The 15253-nt window shown below is 44.0% G+C and overlaps 1 protein-coding gene across 4 annotated transcripts in view; it reads left to right on the forward strand.

The window, feature by feature from the left end:
• Positions 1-582: 582 nt before the first annotated feature.
• Positions 583-15253, forward strand: part of SMAD1 (SMAD family member 1) — an 80056-nt gene continuing 65385 nt past the window's right edge. Inside the window, exons 1-2 of one of the 4 annotated variants that reach the window (XM_046656775.1) lie at positions 1691-1970; positions 2135-2262. The gene's annotated coding sequence lies outside the window, so the exon portion shown is untranslated. Of the gene's footprint in view, positions 840-1690; positions 1971-1993; positions 2263-15253 lie in introns of those variants that run through there. The other 3 variants (XM_046656773.1, XM_046656776.1, XM_046656774.1) reach the window with 3 other exon arrangements.

A 15253-nucleotide genomic window follows, 5' to 3' on the forward strand; every position in this document is an offset into this window, starting at 1 on the left:
ACGAGGCTACCTACTGGAATCATTAGATCCTGAACTGGCACAAGACCCATGTATCGACTCAGGGTTTGGTATAAGCACACGCAATAGTTACTAGGCTATCTGATTCTGGGTATGTGCAACTTTTGGAGCTTGCAAATCATTGGGGAGTAAGTGAGGGTCAATGGAAACTAGACATAAGAAGGCCAGGTTCGAAGGATAATTGTCAAAAATGCGCTCGACGTTTACAGCACGGTTCGGTGGGCGCAGCGGCCGCGTTGATGAACATTTCAGAGAATAAACACTGACCACAAAACTTCCCTCGCAGATAATGCACCAAGTCCGCTCCACCGGGACTAAAGGAGGCAGGGGGAGGAAAGTCCGAACGCGCGGCGTTGTTTTTTTTCTCCTTGGAATAAATGGGGCGGGGGGCTGGGGGCCGGGCGGGGGGAGGGGGCACGGGCCGCTCCCCCGCGCCGTCCTCGGGCCCCGCAGCGTCGCGCTCTCGCCGGCTGGGCCGGGAATTTGGAGAGGATCCCTGGTCGCGCGGCGGCGGCGGCGCGCGGGTGCGCGTGTGAGCGAGCGAGCGAGCGAGCGGGCGGGCGAGTGCGCCGGGTATTGGCAGCCGAGGAGTGGAGGCTGGGCGGCTCCGACTCCCTGACGCCAGCGCGACCAGATCAATCCAGGCTCCGGGAGCGGGCGGGCGGAGGAAGGAGAGGCCGAGCGGCTCAGCCCGGGCCGAGCGCGGGGAGGGACCCTGCGAGCGCAGCGCGGCGCAGCGCCCGGCCGGCCAGACCGGGGCCGCGGGACCCCGCTCGCCCCGCCACTCGTGCGCCCGCGCGGACGGGCGCGCCGCCAACCCGGTAAAACGAAACAGACCCGAAACCAACTTTCTCTCTGCCGCGTCCCCGCCCTCCCCGGGCGCCCTGGGCTGCCCAGCGCCACCGCTGGGGCGAGCGCGGGCCCGGGGGCAGGGGCTGCGGCGGGCAGGGGGCTCTTCCCCGCGTGGGGCGGACCGGGGACCCCCCTCCATGATGGCGGCCGCTCCGAGGAGCGAACCTGCCACCTTCTCCTCCCCTCGCACCCATCTCGCCCGGCAGGGCTCGGCCGGGCGTCCCCTCGCGTCTTTGTTGGGTCTCCGGTGGGGAAGCCGCGTTCCTCGGTCCCGTGCCTCGCCCCCGGCCCGGCCCGCGGCGGGATCTCCGGGCCCCCTCCCCCTCCGCCCGCGCCCCGCTTCTCTTTCCCTTTCCGCAGCCGGCCGAGGCCGTGCGCGCGGCTCGCGGGCCCATTGTGTCCCGCGCCGGCCGGGCGACCCTTGCGGGAGCGGAGGGCGGCTGCCGGCGCGCCTCTCGACGTGCTCGGCGGCGCGCGGAGCGGCTCTCGCACGAGGGGGACACCTGGTGCCCAGGTCCCCTGCGCGTCCCCGACGGGTCCCCTGTTCTGCCCCAACTAGCCTCTTGGGGATCGGGGTCAAGGAGAGTTCGCACCGAAATTCCCTCTAATTTATTCGAAGGTTTGGCGGCGGCGCGTAATTTTTTTTTTTTTTTCCTCTTCCGCCTGCACCCCCCTGCGTCTCCAAGTGTCGTCTCATTCCTTTCCCTTTACCGGATTCGATTGCCTCACTGCATGTGCATTTGTGAGTTCGCTGCTGAACAACTGTTCCTTTGCTCTGCTCCCTGTCTTTGTTAGTGTTTCTCGGGGTTGTTTCTGTAGGATGGTGGGGGTGGTGGGTGTGAGAGAGAGACAGACGTGGGCTTGTTTTTCTAGTGGCTTAATATATACGAAGGCTTCCCGGGAGAGCGTTTCCTTGATGGACTTTAGGAGGGAGGAGGAACAAATGCCTGCCGGATCTTACAACTACAGTAGCTGCGGCTTTTGTTTATTTTGAGGCGCATACGATTTTTAAATACACCGTGCGAGATAGTCGGCAAGGCGCTTCCCTTCTGAAAATTGAGGCGCGTCTCAGAACCGTCTTCTGAGAAAGCATCGTTTACGTGAGTGCTGTGACAACCGGCCTTTTTCTTTCCTCCTGTGTTCTGTTCTTTCCATTGTATCTGAAGTTTCAGAGTCTTCGGAATGGTGCAGAAGTTGCATGCGTACTGTATGTCTTCCTGTTGCGGAAACTTAGCAGCTAAATCACAGAATGCCTTTATTTCAGAACGTTTCTCGCTCTAATTGCCTGTCGTGGAGAGCATGCCTGCGTTCAGTAACACAATGAGAAAACTGTTCTGTGCCCATGTTGATTTTTCATCTTGTTCGTAATTACCACTTTACGTTTTATTGGAGGTAAGTGAGCTGTATTGGAACCACTGTTTAAAAAGAATAGAGGCAGAAACACTGTTTACTGCCCCAGCGTTTTCAATTAGTGTAAATATTTTGCATGAGTGTTATTCTGATGTAGGTGCCAAGCCTAAATATGCTGTACTGATTAAAGTATTTTTCCTCTCCTCTCCTCTCTCTCCCTCTTTTCCATTCGCAGTTATTTGCTATTTCTGTGCAGGTGGTGCACATTTGTGTAATATTGTAATTCTTAGGAAACTGTAACCAGGGTCGTGAGAGAGGATTTTTCTAGAGGTGGGTGATGCCAGAGCCTCTGGAGGATCCGGGCAGGATTGGGTTTCTTTGAGGGTAGTGATTTGTCCTTGATTTAGTTCTGATCCCTCCAACCATAGGTATGTAACCAAATACATTTTTCCTTTTTGCAGTAGCCTTTGGTTTTATACCCTTGAAGAGCTGATGACCTTTGTATTTTAGAGAAATGACAGTTTTTAGGCAATTAAAAATGTTAACCTCTTAAACCTCTTGGAATTTAATTTTTTCTGCTAAGTTCATAACGCATTAAGAGGATGTCTTATTTTCCCAAATACATTTATTAAAACCTAAATTGCTGTTTGTAATTTTGATTTCTAGTAATTCTCTGTTAAAGGTAAAATTTAATAACGAATTGGAAAAAGAGTAAACTTGAGTGTAATTAGACCAGTATATTTTAGCTGCAGTCGCCTACACAATCAAGGCCAAGTTGTGTGTGTATAAAAGATCTCATTTGTGTAGTCTTACAAGGCTAATGGAGGCATCATTGGGGCTTTATAAATAATGTAAGTTGTGTATAATGTAGAGTCTCCAGAGACGGCAGAGAAAGCATCATTACCAGCCTTTTCAACCTGCTTGAGATCTTAAATTGATTTACAGCACTGAACTGGTGCAAAATGATACATCAGGATGACATGGGGTCAGCCTGTAAAAGTCTATGATGTCAGCCTATTAGTTCAGTCATCATAATTAAACCGTATTACAGGGGCAGCTAAGCAGGAGTCTGGCGTTATACTTCTGATATGGGTGGTACAGAGATTTTGTTTATAGTGGAAAAGCTGAACTGGTTAGGAGTGCTTCTGTTTCTGAAAGAGGAAAAGGGTCACAGAACTCTGAATTTTTGAAAATAAATTGAAGATAAATGCAGAGATGTCAGTCTGCATTGTCTAAGTAGCTTTCCATTTGAGGGTGGAGAAACAGATGCTTTTGGGGTACTGATAAGGACCTGTGCAACTTTGATGCATGTCCTGAACCATGCTTCATGTGAACTGGAATGTAATTTGGCCTTAGGGACCTTCTAAAATATCAGAGGACCACATACTTTTTATCTCTGATACTTTTATTAGCACTGAGTTGCACTGTATTGATGTATCAGCTGACATGTCATTTCTTTAGCTAGTTATAGTTACTGGGTCTCCACTGAAAACAGAGATATGTGAATTGAACATAGAAACAATTCAGGACAAGAAGACCCTTGTTTTTTGCTTAAATTTCTGGCAATCCTTATTGGATTTATGGGTCATCTGAGACTGTGCTGTCCAATAAGGCAGGTATTAGCCACATCTGAGTGTTTAAATTGAACTTAATTAAAATTAAATAAAAATTCATCTTCTCAGTAGCACTAGCCACATTTCAATGCTCGATAGCCACCTGTGGCTAGTGGCTGCCACATTGGACACTGTCTCTGTAGAACCCCTCCATCATTGCAGAAGGTTCTATTGGACGTTGCAGCTCTGGGGCCTTTACCTCTCCTCTTCCTCCTTTTCTGCTCATCTTTGAGCTCCTCCTCTGCTTGTTACCCCTACTGATGAGTTTGTGGGGTCCAAGGGAGAAAAAAATGTGTCCATTAATTTTGCTCCTTACTAGTTTGCTCTTTTTAAAATAAAAAACAGTTTGGAAGTAACAGTTGAAGCTCCTGGATAAAACGAAGTTGACTCTTCTGTGGATCATATAATCTTTGGTGTGATGGCTTCTAATTTGATTAAGAGCTTTGAGTGTGAGAAATAATTGTAGCTAATTTTTTCTGAGTTTTTCCTGTGTCCTTGTTTTTAATACTCATATCTCATTTAAGCCTCAAAACTTCCTTAAGTTCTGTTGTCACATTTTACAGGTAGAGAAACGGAGTTCAGAGTGATTCAGTGTCTTGCGTCAGGCTTCTTAACTAGTGATTTTGATTTATAATCTTAGCTGAGATATGAATAAGGTAGTTTGACTCCAGAACTTCTTAACGGTATTTTTTGGGGGTTTTTTTGGTGTAGAATACCCAAATAATCATTGTTCTGTTGGGCTTTATTTTTCCAGTATAGATATGACTTTGCTTTTGTTTTTTAGGTCTTTAGACAAATTTGTCCTCTATTGTACTTTTCTGGGCTGTCTTCTCTTGTCCTCTTTTAAGTGCTTGAGAAAGGGAGCATAATGTTAATACGGATACAAGCAGAACATAATTGGAAGAATAAATGTCACATAAAAGTAATGCATTTCAAAGCCAAATTAGTTTTATCTCGGCTTTTCTGGCTCATTCCTACCACTTTCCCCTTGCGTTTTTCTTGTATGTTCACAAACTGATGGTCCTAAGGAGGAAAGCTCTAGTAGTTCAGTTTATCTCATCAAAATTAGTCTTCCCTTAGCTGTAAAACACTGCACTTTGAGATACAAATAGTTCATTGCAAATTCCTTGCGATTTTTTTTTTTTTCGTTTAATGTCTACTTTTGTGTAGTCTTATAGTTCATCAGTTCTTAACATTTTTTTGGTCAGGACTGTTTAAGAGCTGATCAAATCGCGGATCCTGTATCTTCTCACTCTCATCCTCCAATCTAAAAATGCTTATGTGCCCTGGTAAGCTTGTGTGGACCCCTGAGTACCCAAGTTGCATGACGTTTCAGTTGAAGGACGTCCAAGGAACTGCCTTGCCAAGTGCGTTCATAAACGTTTGTAATTTCCTTTCCAGAGAAGAGAGAGATTTCATGTTAAAAGCTGCTTTGAAGATTTTCTGATACAGTTGGTTCATATCAAATTGAGTAGTCTGAGGCCCAGAGAACATACTAGCTTGCCTAAAGTCACCCAGCTAGTGATTGGGAGAGGGAAAGCAGAACCTGGATCACTCGCGTTGTTGCTAAGTTCTTCTTGGTCTGTGTGTTTTTTCCTACCCTGCTCGCTGTGATCCTGAAGCTTCGGTCTGAGCATATCCCAGGTAATTTCGGGAGGAGAGGAAAGAAGAACTTTTTGGGATGGTCTTGACATTTTGTACCTAAGATTGTTTGAGCCGAGTAGGAATCAAGTCTGACAACCTCAGAGAGATGTTTTTTACAGATTAAAATCGATTTTTTTTTCATTTTAGAGATGGAAAAGAAAAGCCCTATGTTCTAATTTAATCAGCGGGACCTTACTAGAAAATGGAAGATCCAAGATTGTACAGAGTTCAAATTAAATCAGGCAGTGCTGCTATGTGAATGTTATCTCTTGACTCTCAAAAATAAATCGCATTCCTAACCAAAAGCTAGAGTTTAGGGTATTTAGGGAAGAAGCTAAGGGGAACTAGGGAGAGAGTTGGAAAGGTCAGAGGAAGAAAAGGATAATTTAAATATAAAAAGAGAAATTTGATATTAAGTCATAAAGTGATTTCGAGGCTGATGAAGTGTTCTCTGTAATTGTACTTCTACGTGTGGTTTCTTTCTTTTTTAAACTTACTGTTACCAGTTTATTATAAAGAATACAACTCAGGAACAGCCAGATGGAAGAACGACATAAGACAAGGTGTAGGGAAGAGGTTCAGAGCTTCCACACTCTTCCCGGGCGCAGCACCTCCAGCTTCCAACCTGGAAGCTCTGGTGTTAGTTTTTGGTACCAAGATGAGGAGGGCCTGCTTTGATAACAAATCGAGGCATCTCCATTTTGCCCCAAATTGAAATCTGACTCTTTATGTTCCTTTTCTGCTATTACCTAGTAGTACAACTATTCAGTCTAATCTGGTGATCTGTCATCTGATTTGCTGCAAAAATACCTGAAGTATTTTTAACACCTCTTCTAGATTAACTTTCTTAAAAAAAAAAAATAGCTAAGCTAAGTAGCATGAATGTACTTACTCAAACTCTAAATTAAAATCCTCCTTTTGGTGTTCATCATTGAGATGGTGTCACTTTTAGAGATGTGCAACTAGTCCGCTAGGCCAAAAAGTCACATTTACAGCTGTTGCTGGCTGACTTGCAGAAATGAGCAGGTTCTGTAGAACATTCATTTGCATAAGGGAAGCTATCTTTCAGATGGGAAAAGCCAGACTTTCATAAACAGTTCAACTCCAGTGGCTACTTCAGATTTTTTGGAAGGCACTGGGAACCGCAGTATTTGAGCAGTTTATCATCTTTGTAATTTTTGTTATAAGCTGAAATCAGAACTTCAGGGCAGACTCCCTGTTGACTGTAATGCATTAAAACCTCCAAGGTTTGACGAATCCTTACCTGGCGATTCTCCCAAATTTCTTCTCTGCTCGGTTCCTAGTGTTCAGATAAGGAGTCTTGTTCTCTTGTAAGAACCCAGGTCTGTGGTGTGGTGGATTGGTTTCGTAATTAATTTTCTTGAGACCACAAGCCTGAATTTAAAGGGACACATACACACAGTTAATTATGCTTGTACATGCTTTTGAGCTCAGAATTAAATATTCGCTACATGATGTTTGCAAAGAGGAAGAAAAAAAGGTCTAGCTTTTGATTCAAAAATGTATTTATACACGTAATATTTTAATGCTTTATTTGTAGTTTCTGCTTAATGTTGGGGTAGCTGTACTATAGATATTTTTTTCCTACAATTCAGATAGGGTATAGTTACACAAACTGTTCATTCATTTTCCTCTCCTTGTCTATCTTTTGTGGTTTCTTTGTGGTGTGCTTATGCAAAGTGGAAGTATTTCAGACCTTCATAGATTTTTCTTTCAGTTTCAAACACCACAGGAAAAAAAAGGGAACTAATTATCTTTCAAGCATTATAATTAGGCATTAAATTAAGTCATTATTTAGTTAGCTAAATGCAGGATCTTTTGTTTGTTATGATTGAAAGAAAACGTGTCTTTTTAATGGAGGAGGGGTGTTACATATCCCTTATTTGATAATTTTGATACAGTATTGTAGTGAGTATATGCTCCACTTATTCAGTGACCGTTTATTCTGAGTGGCTCAGTAATTAGAAGACACACGAAAATGAAAAATGCAACAGTATTACAAGAGTTCTTGCAAGGTAGTGTGAAAGTCACTTGTACAGACAGCTCACATGAGGACCACATTGGTGTAGAAGGACATGTGGGTTTGCGTAGGTAGAAGGGAGAGACATTCTGGGCAGAGTAGTGGCGTGGAAGACTCAGGAGGTAAGCATGAGTGTTGAGGATCTCGAGAGAAGCACTGTCCAATAGAACTTTCTGCAGTGATGGAAATGTTCTGTATCTACGCTGTCCAATACTGTAGACCCTAGCCACAAGTGACTGTTGAGCATCTGAAGTGTGGCTAGTGCAACTGAAGAGAACTTTTTTTTTTCCCTTTGGTAAGGAAGATTGGCCCTAAGCTAAAATCTGTGGCCAGTTTTCCTTTTTTTGCTTGAGGAAGATTATCACTGAGCTCAGATCTGTGCCAGTCTTCCTCTATTTTATGTGGGACACTGCCGAAGCACGGCTTGATGAGTGGTGCTAGGTCCATGCCTGGGATCCAAACTTGTGAACACTGGGCCGTGGAAGTGGAATGCACTAACTTAATCACTGCACCACCAGGCCAGCCCCATGCATTTTTAATTTTAATTAATTTATGTTTAAATAGCCACTGTAGCTATCATGTTGGAGAGCACAGATCTAGAGGCTGGTTAGCAGCGTTGCCTGACCACAGTGGGGATTCCTGATGGGGCCCAGTATGGTGAGGTAGGAGAGATGGTCATAAAGGTTACACTCAGTGGGAGTTTGGGGACCTCAGAGTGCCAGAATAAGGAAGCATTGGGAAGTCACTGAAGGTGTTTAAACATACTGTTTTTTGGATTGTAGAGGGCGGAGCCTGTATACCAGGAGATTCGTAAGAAAGCAATTTGAGTTACCTATCTGATGAGATGGGTTTGAGAGCAAAAAAACACAAGATGGTTATTTGGCTGTAGAGCAATGGAAGAGAGAGGTGTCAGAGATTATTCTTAAGTTTCCAACCTGAGTGGCTGGAAAATTAGTAGAGCCCTTACTTAAGAATAGGGAAGAACTGGTTGTAGAAGGAATAAAGATTGTGTGAATGATAAATTAGAGTTGACAGGTTGGATTTAAGGTGGGGCGTCTAAGTATTCTACAGGCAAGTTGGAGATACATAACGAAGCTGCAGCTTGGGGAAGCGCTCAGAGCTTTACATGAGGATCCCCAGCAGTGATCTCCTAGAAATGATGGGTAGACTTCCAAGAGCAGATGGGTAGGCTGAGAGCATCATGAACAGAGAAACAAAGAGCTGGTGGGTCGAATCTTCCATTAAAGCCCACAATTAGGCATTAGGAGAAGGGAGATGCCTTTGAAGTAGACGAAGGAACTGGAAGAAAGGTGAGGGGTCAGAGGGTCACTTTAACCAGGAAGCCAAGGGAAGAGAGATTCCGGAGTAGGTTCAGAGAGGGAGATGTATTGTTCAGGGTGAAGGAGAAAAGGTTGAGGTAATCAGGTGAATACGGTTGAGTGAAGAGACAGTCTATTAAGAAATGAAAAATCTTTTTTCCTTAAAGATTGTCACCTGAGCTAACATCTGTTGCCAGTCTTCTTTTTTTGTTCTTCTTCTACCCAAAGCCCCGCAGTATATAGTTGTATATCCTAGTTGTAGGTTCTTCTGGCTGTGCTATGTGGGACGCCACCTCAGCGTGGCCTGACGAGCAGTGCTGTGTCTGCGTCTGGGATCCGAACCAACGAAACCCTGGGCCGCTAAAGTGGAGCGCCTGAACTTAACCACTTAGCCGTGGGGCTGGCCCCGAGAAATAGATTCTTAAATGCCCTTGAGTGACTTACGTTTCAAAATAGATGAGACCTCTTCCTATTTAAAGGTTGAGAGAAAGAAGTCAATGGACAGGAGCAATTAAAGACGAAGAGTTAATGATCTGGAGCACAGGGGACAAAATCGTAGCCATGGTAAGGAGGGAGAGTTGTCCGAGAAAGCAGCTGAATGGGGTCCAGGTTAGAGAGGAAACCAGATGGCAGAGCTCGTGCCGGCTTGTGTGGATTTTACCAGTCTTGTCAGAGGCCAGGCCCTTCATTGGTGTGGTGAGATGAGGGAATCAGCAGATGGCATTGGAAGTTTAGGAATAATGGAGAAGTTTTGGAAGAACTGTTGTAGTTAATGTGCCAGGAAATCTATGGAGAATTCAAAGTCTAAACAGCAGCGGGGAAGCCTGGGGTGAAGTCTGATGTGGCTGTGGAGTAGACGAGCAGTTGTGGCTCTCTAGAATAACTTGGTGGCTTGATAGTAAGATTGGGGAGAAATGTTGGTAAGAGATGATTCTGGCCTAGGGATAGCAAATCCATGAAGAAATGAAGCTCTCGAGTCAGGTTGCCCAGGTTTAGGTCCAGGCCCCGAAACCTCGCCGTTTGTACCTTGGGGAGAGCTACAGTTAACTTTTGTACCTCACTTTCCTCATCTGAAAAATAAAGATAATAGTCTCCGCCTCAGGATTGCTAGTGAGATGAAATGAGTTATACGTCCATGTTTCATCTAATCTAAGACGCTGCTGATTGTAAGACATTATTTCATGTACTACTGAGGAAACAACTGTTAGTTAGACATGACAGACCACTGGTTATTAATTTCCTGGTTTCAGGCGTTAGAATGGGGGCAAGGGGGTGCGTCTTAAGTTGGTGAAGTACAGAATACATAAAGGACTTAGCATAGGACCTGGCGTATAAGAAGCATTCAGAAAATGTTGGCTATTTATATAAACAACAGTGTGATTTTAGAGTCTAGAATGTTAATGAGAGCAGTAGCAAATCCAATCTAGATAAGGGGTCAAAACAGGCTATAAGGACTGTCATGGACTGAATGAGTTGAGCAGAGTAAAGCGGTGGGAATCCCCGTAATGAAATTGTGAAATCTCAAGTTTGGGAGTTTGTAGATGGAGCATTTCCCTGACAATTCTAGGTAAAGGTTTTTAAGAAAAGGATAGAAGTTGAACTAAGAGAAGAATGCCCTTTAATGATTTTAAAAAGTTAAGTTGCTCAGAGCTAATAAAAGTAAGTATTCTGAATTTCTCTATGGCTTTTCCTATAGCATTCATCAGTGTTAAGATACTTTTTCATTATAGTAACACATGCTCAGTGCAGAAGGATTCTGGCATGGGTTCTTGTCACTGGTCAGAGGGAAGGGAAGATGGATTTGCATCATCTCAAGAGATGGGGGTGTTAATAGCAGCTGTAGAGCCTTTCTAAACGTTGTTCCAAAGGCAGAAACCGTAAAGGAAAAATTTATAGATTTGACAGCATTTCTCTGACCAAACACACAGTCACAAAGACAACCTTTCAGGCAACAAATTTGTAGTAACTTACTGCTTTTTGTAAGGAACTTTTAAAATCAATAGGAAACGCCACCCCTATAGAAAAATCAGTAAAGGACATGAACAGGCAAATGAAATGCAAACTACTAATAAAAGTAACATGTTCTGCTGTGTCCTGGATCAGGCTCTTCACTGGAATGGGCGTGAAGCCTTCTCTGTTACTTTATTGTATTACTCTGTGTCCCAGGAGGACCAGTCTGGGGAAACTGAGCTTTTCTCATTGATTCGACTGTTCCTGCCTTGTAAGAGAAGCTGGAGTTAGAAGAGGCACATGATAAATACAAGCTGGAGTTACGAGAGGCGGGCCTTCTCCATCCCGCTTCCTTTATATTAACCTATTACCCTGCCTGACATGATTTTGGACTAGGAGTCTCCTCATTAGGATGTGAGGTGTCCTCAGCCCTTTAGGGGCTATCAGTTATCTGCCATTTCTCAATCAGCTGGTGTGATCAGTGAACCTTAAAGACACCAACGCTTCATAGAGCACATCGAGATGGGACTCTTTCTTTCCTACTTGAGTTGCAGTATTAGATTTTATCTATAGCGGCATTTACCTTATTCATATGAGACAGTGATGGTCTTGGAATATGGTTTTGATTGTTGAGGTGGACTAGTTTATAAGGTATCAAAGTGAGAAAAGTCTCCCATGTAGTAAAACCTCTTATAAAGTGAAAAAAAATTACAGGCATCAACATTTAATTTCCCGGATTTCTCTAAGGATAACAGGGTCGTGGATGTAAAAAAAAAATGCTTTTCATATGCTGCCTGTGAGGGAACAATCTCTGGTTATTGGTGGCATCCTTACCTCTCTGATGCCACCTTAGCATTAAGTGAGTTCTTACGTAGCCACTAGACAGCATAGAATTTGTCCACATCTTCTGCCTCACCATCTCATTTCTTTTAAATGATCTGCAGATATTTCAAAGTTGGGGGAAAAAGAAAAGTCTTTTAAATCTCACCTGCGGGCTCACCACGTGGCCTGTCACCATCCCTCCCCATTCTTAAGTCCTTGTTGAATGACAGTGATGGGCAGAGGGCCCTGAGCTGTACACGCTGGGCAGACCTGTCCCTCTAACTCTTGCAGCTGTGTTGGAGACGGAGGGTGAAGACTGGGAAAATGGGTCTTCGTTTTATCAAGGAGAGTAGCTTTTCAGGAAAGGGAATAATGATGCACTGACTGTTGCTTTAGAAACTATCCATTTAGCCCTATGAAGGCTCAGGACGGCTGATTGTACATACTTCCATCTCGTCTGTTACAGCTTCCTGTTTTGCTTTTTGCCTGTTGCTGGCTGTGCAGTCTGGCATAATTAATAACAACCTCTTTTATTTCCCAGTGTTCACGTTTGTGTGCTCGGGACTTCCATTTAGTTTGTTCAAGCTTGAGGGAATGTTTGATGGCTTTTAAATGTTTTTCTGTTAGCTGAACAAAATTAACTTGAGCACTATTTAAATGATTGGCACCCAAGCTCTATTTATAGCATTTATATGCATTTAAACACTGAAGAGTTTTGTCTTGTCAAATTGTGCAGGCTGAGATGTTGATCTGTATTCCAGGAAAGCCTGCTTTAAAAGAGATGCACCCTCACCGTGGGGTTCTGCTTTTTGTTACGCTGGTGTCAATTCAGCAAGTATTTCGTGCATTCCTACTGTGTGTTCAGCCCTGGGCTGTGTTTGGGGAGGGATACGGAAACGGATCCGTCAGTTTCTGCCCTGAAGAAGCAATCTTACTGGTAAGGGGAGGCTACCATAACATGAAAAGTTAAATAACAAGCCATTGTTATTCATGTTATAGCATCTTAGTTTGAAGGTGTTTCTCTTAGAATTGGGGTAATCTTTCAAAGTCAAGGGATTAGGAAGGAAATCTGATGCAGTTGGTAGAGCTCTTGCTTCCTGCCCGCCTCTACCTTTGTGGATTCTTTACGAAGTTTTTGAGTGTCTCTATTTATATGTATATTTCTGTTCATCGTGTATCTCTTACACAGCTTGATAAAGTTGGGTTAAGGGGTCATAAATGTAGGACTTGCACTGAGGATCTTGTAACTTTGAGGACCAGTACAAACCTGCTTGTCTAGTCCAGCTTCTGTTTTAATAGCTTTTGTTAGAGTTAGTTATCTTATTCTTTAGAGTGAGTTCCTTGAGGGGTATGGACAGTGTCCTTACGATCTTTGTGTTAGCACAGCGGTTCTCACCTTGTCTGCCTATCAGAATCACATGAATAACGACCACCACAGAAATGCCTGGGTCTGCCCCCCAGGGGGATCCTGTTCAGGGGTCACGATGGGGAGCTTTAAAAAAGTACCTCAGGTAAGTCTAATGTATAGCAGTGTTAAGAACTATTGGCTTGATGCACAGTAGGTGCTTGATGAGTGAATTTTTTCATTTTGCTGGTTTTTTTTGTTTTTTGTTTTTTAAGATTTTTTATTTTTTCCTTTTTCTCCCCAAAGCCCCCGGTACATAGTTGTATATTCTTCGTTGTGGGTCCTTCTAGTTGTGGCATGTGGGACGCTGCCTCAGCGTGGTTTGATGAGCAGTGCCATGTCCGCGCCCAGGATTCGAACCAACGAAACACTGGGCCGCCTGCAGCGGAGCGCGCAAACTTAACCACTCGGCCACGGGGCCAGCCCCTCATTTTGCTGTTTTTTAAAACATGTCAGGAAACATGACCTGTGGCGTGTTGTAGATTCCTTATGGTTACGAACTGGCTTTTATACCCAGTAACACTTGGTGCCGTGTGATACCTGTTGTAAGGGCTCCAGATGTGCCAGTTAATTCTGAGGATTAACTTTTTGCTCCCCCTTTTTTTCTTTGAGGAGAAAAGAGATAGGAAGAAAGGGTATGTGTGTTTGACATCTTTCCCTTTTCCCTTCGTGAAGGAGTCAGCAATTCCTTTGTCCTACATCTAGAAGTGGAGCTAGATAAGACCGTTGAGACCTGAGGCGGTTAGATCACGAGGAGAAAAGCAGAGGGAAAGTGTGGTGGGGTGGAGCAGTTACTCATTGAGCAATGTCTGGAGAAATTTCTGGATGTCACCACTGAGGGGAAGGCAGGAGTGTTTTGACCAGCAGCTAGTGGGAAGAGGCCAGGGATGCTGCTAAATATCCTGCATGCTAAGGCTGAGAAACCCTGGAATAGAGGAAGCAAAGGGGATCGGGAGGCAGATAGGACACTGAAGCGGTAGTGTTGTCGACCGTTGCTTCTGCCACACCAGTACACGGTTTGCTTTACCATCCCCTCACTCAAACCCTCTACAGTTGAGAGTACTATTTTTTGCCTTTATCTATAGAGAGCATTGTGGCTGCCAGCTGTGTATGAGCCATTAAAATGAATATTTTAATATTTTACCCATAATAAAATATGATGCTTGAAAGCGTCCTCTGGTTAAATTTTCTCCGTTTCTACATTTGCTTTAATGGAGATGTATGACCTCAAGAAAAAACTGAGCCAGTAATTTTTGTTCCATTTTGTTTATGTTTTCAGTAAAGGACCCTAAGAATAATCAGTGGGACTGTAAAGAAAATGAATTTCTTAAAGGGGTTTAATTTTAATGTTCCAAGACTCATTATAGGAAAAGTATGTTGAGTTGACCATATACATGAGCTGTGGGTGTGAAGTAATGGTGCCCATTTCATTATGTCTTGCTGAGTTACAGCTTATAACTTCTTATCCCATTCTAGGCTCTTTAGATTAAAATGAACTTAATTTTGTCATTGCTGCCGTAATAAAACTGTTTTTTCCATGTTCTAAGAAAGTGGGAAGATATCGAGAAGGAAAGCAACAATGAAAACAAAAATAAGCTGGGAAGGGAAGGAGTTGGAGGGATTAAAATAAGACTAAGCAAATCTTTGCTTGTCAGTCCCTCCACTTTATGCATGAGGCAGAGGAGGAGGTACATAGGAGCAGCAGGGTAGAAGGGTTAGCTTGGCAAGCTCCTTAACCTTTCTACCCCTCAGTTTCATCATCTCCAAAATGATCTTTATAGGGTTTTCATAAGGATTAAGAGAGCTAATAGGTAAGTGCTCAGAACCATGTTTCATGCTTCATTATGGTGGTGATGTTGGTGATGTGAGAATGACTTCTTTTTTTTTTTTAAAGATTGGCACCTGAGCTAGCATCTGTTGCCAATCTTCTTTTCTTCTTCTTTTCCCCAAAGCCCCCCATTACATAGTTGTATATTCTAGTTGTGAGTGCATCTGGCTATGCCAAGTGGGACACCGCCTCAGCATGGCTTGAGGAGCAGTGCCATGTCCGTGCCCAGGATCCAAACCAGTGAAACCCTGGGCTGCCGAAGCAGAGTGCGTGAACTTAACCAGTTGGCCACGGGGCTGGCCCCGAGAATGATTTTTTTATTCTTTCTGAATACTTGAGCTGTGTTGAAAATTGATGGAGGGGCCAGCATGGTGTATGAATTTTGAGAAGAAAGAGTGATTTATATGATAA

Source organism: Equus quagga, chromosome 3, assembly GCF_021613505.1.
Source record: "Equus quagga isolate Etosha38 chromosome 3, UCLA_HA_Equagga_1.0, whole genome shotgun sequence".
In the NCBI taxonomy this organism is placed as follows: Eukaryota; Metazoa; Chordata; class Mammalia; order Perissodactyla; family Equidae; genus Equus; species Equus quagga.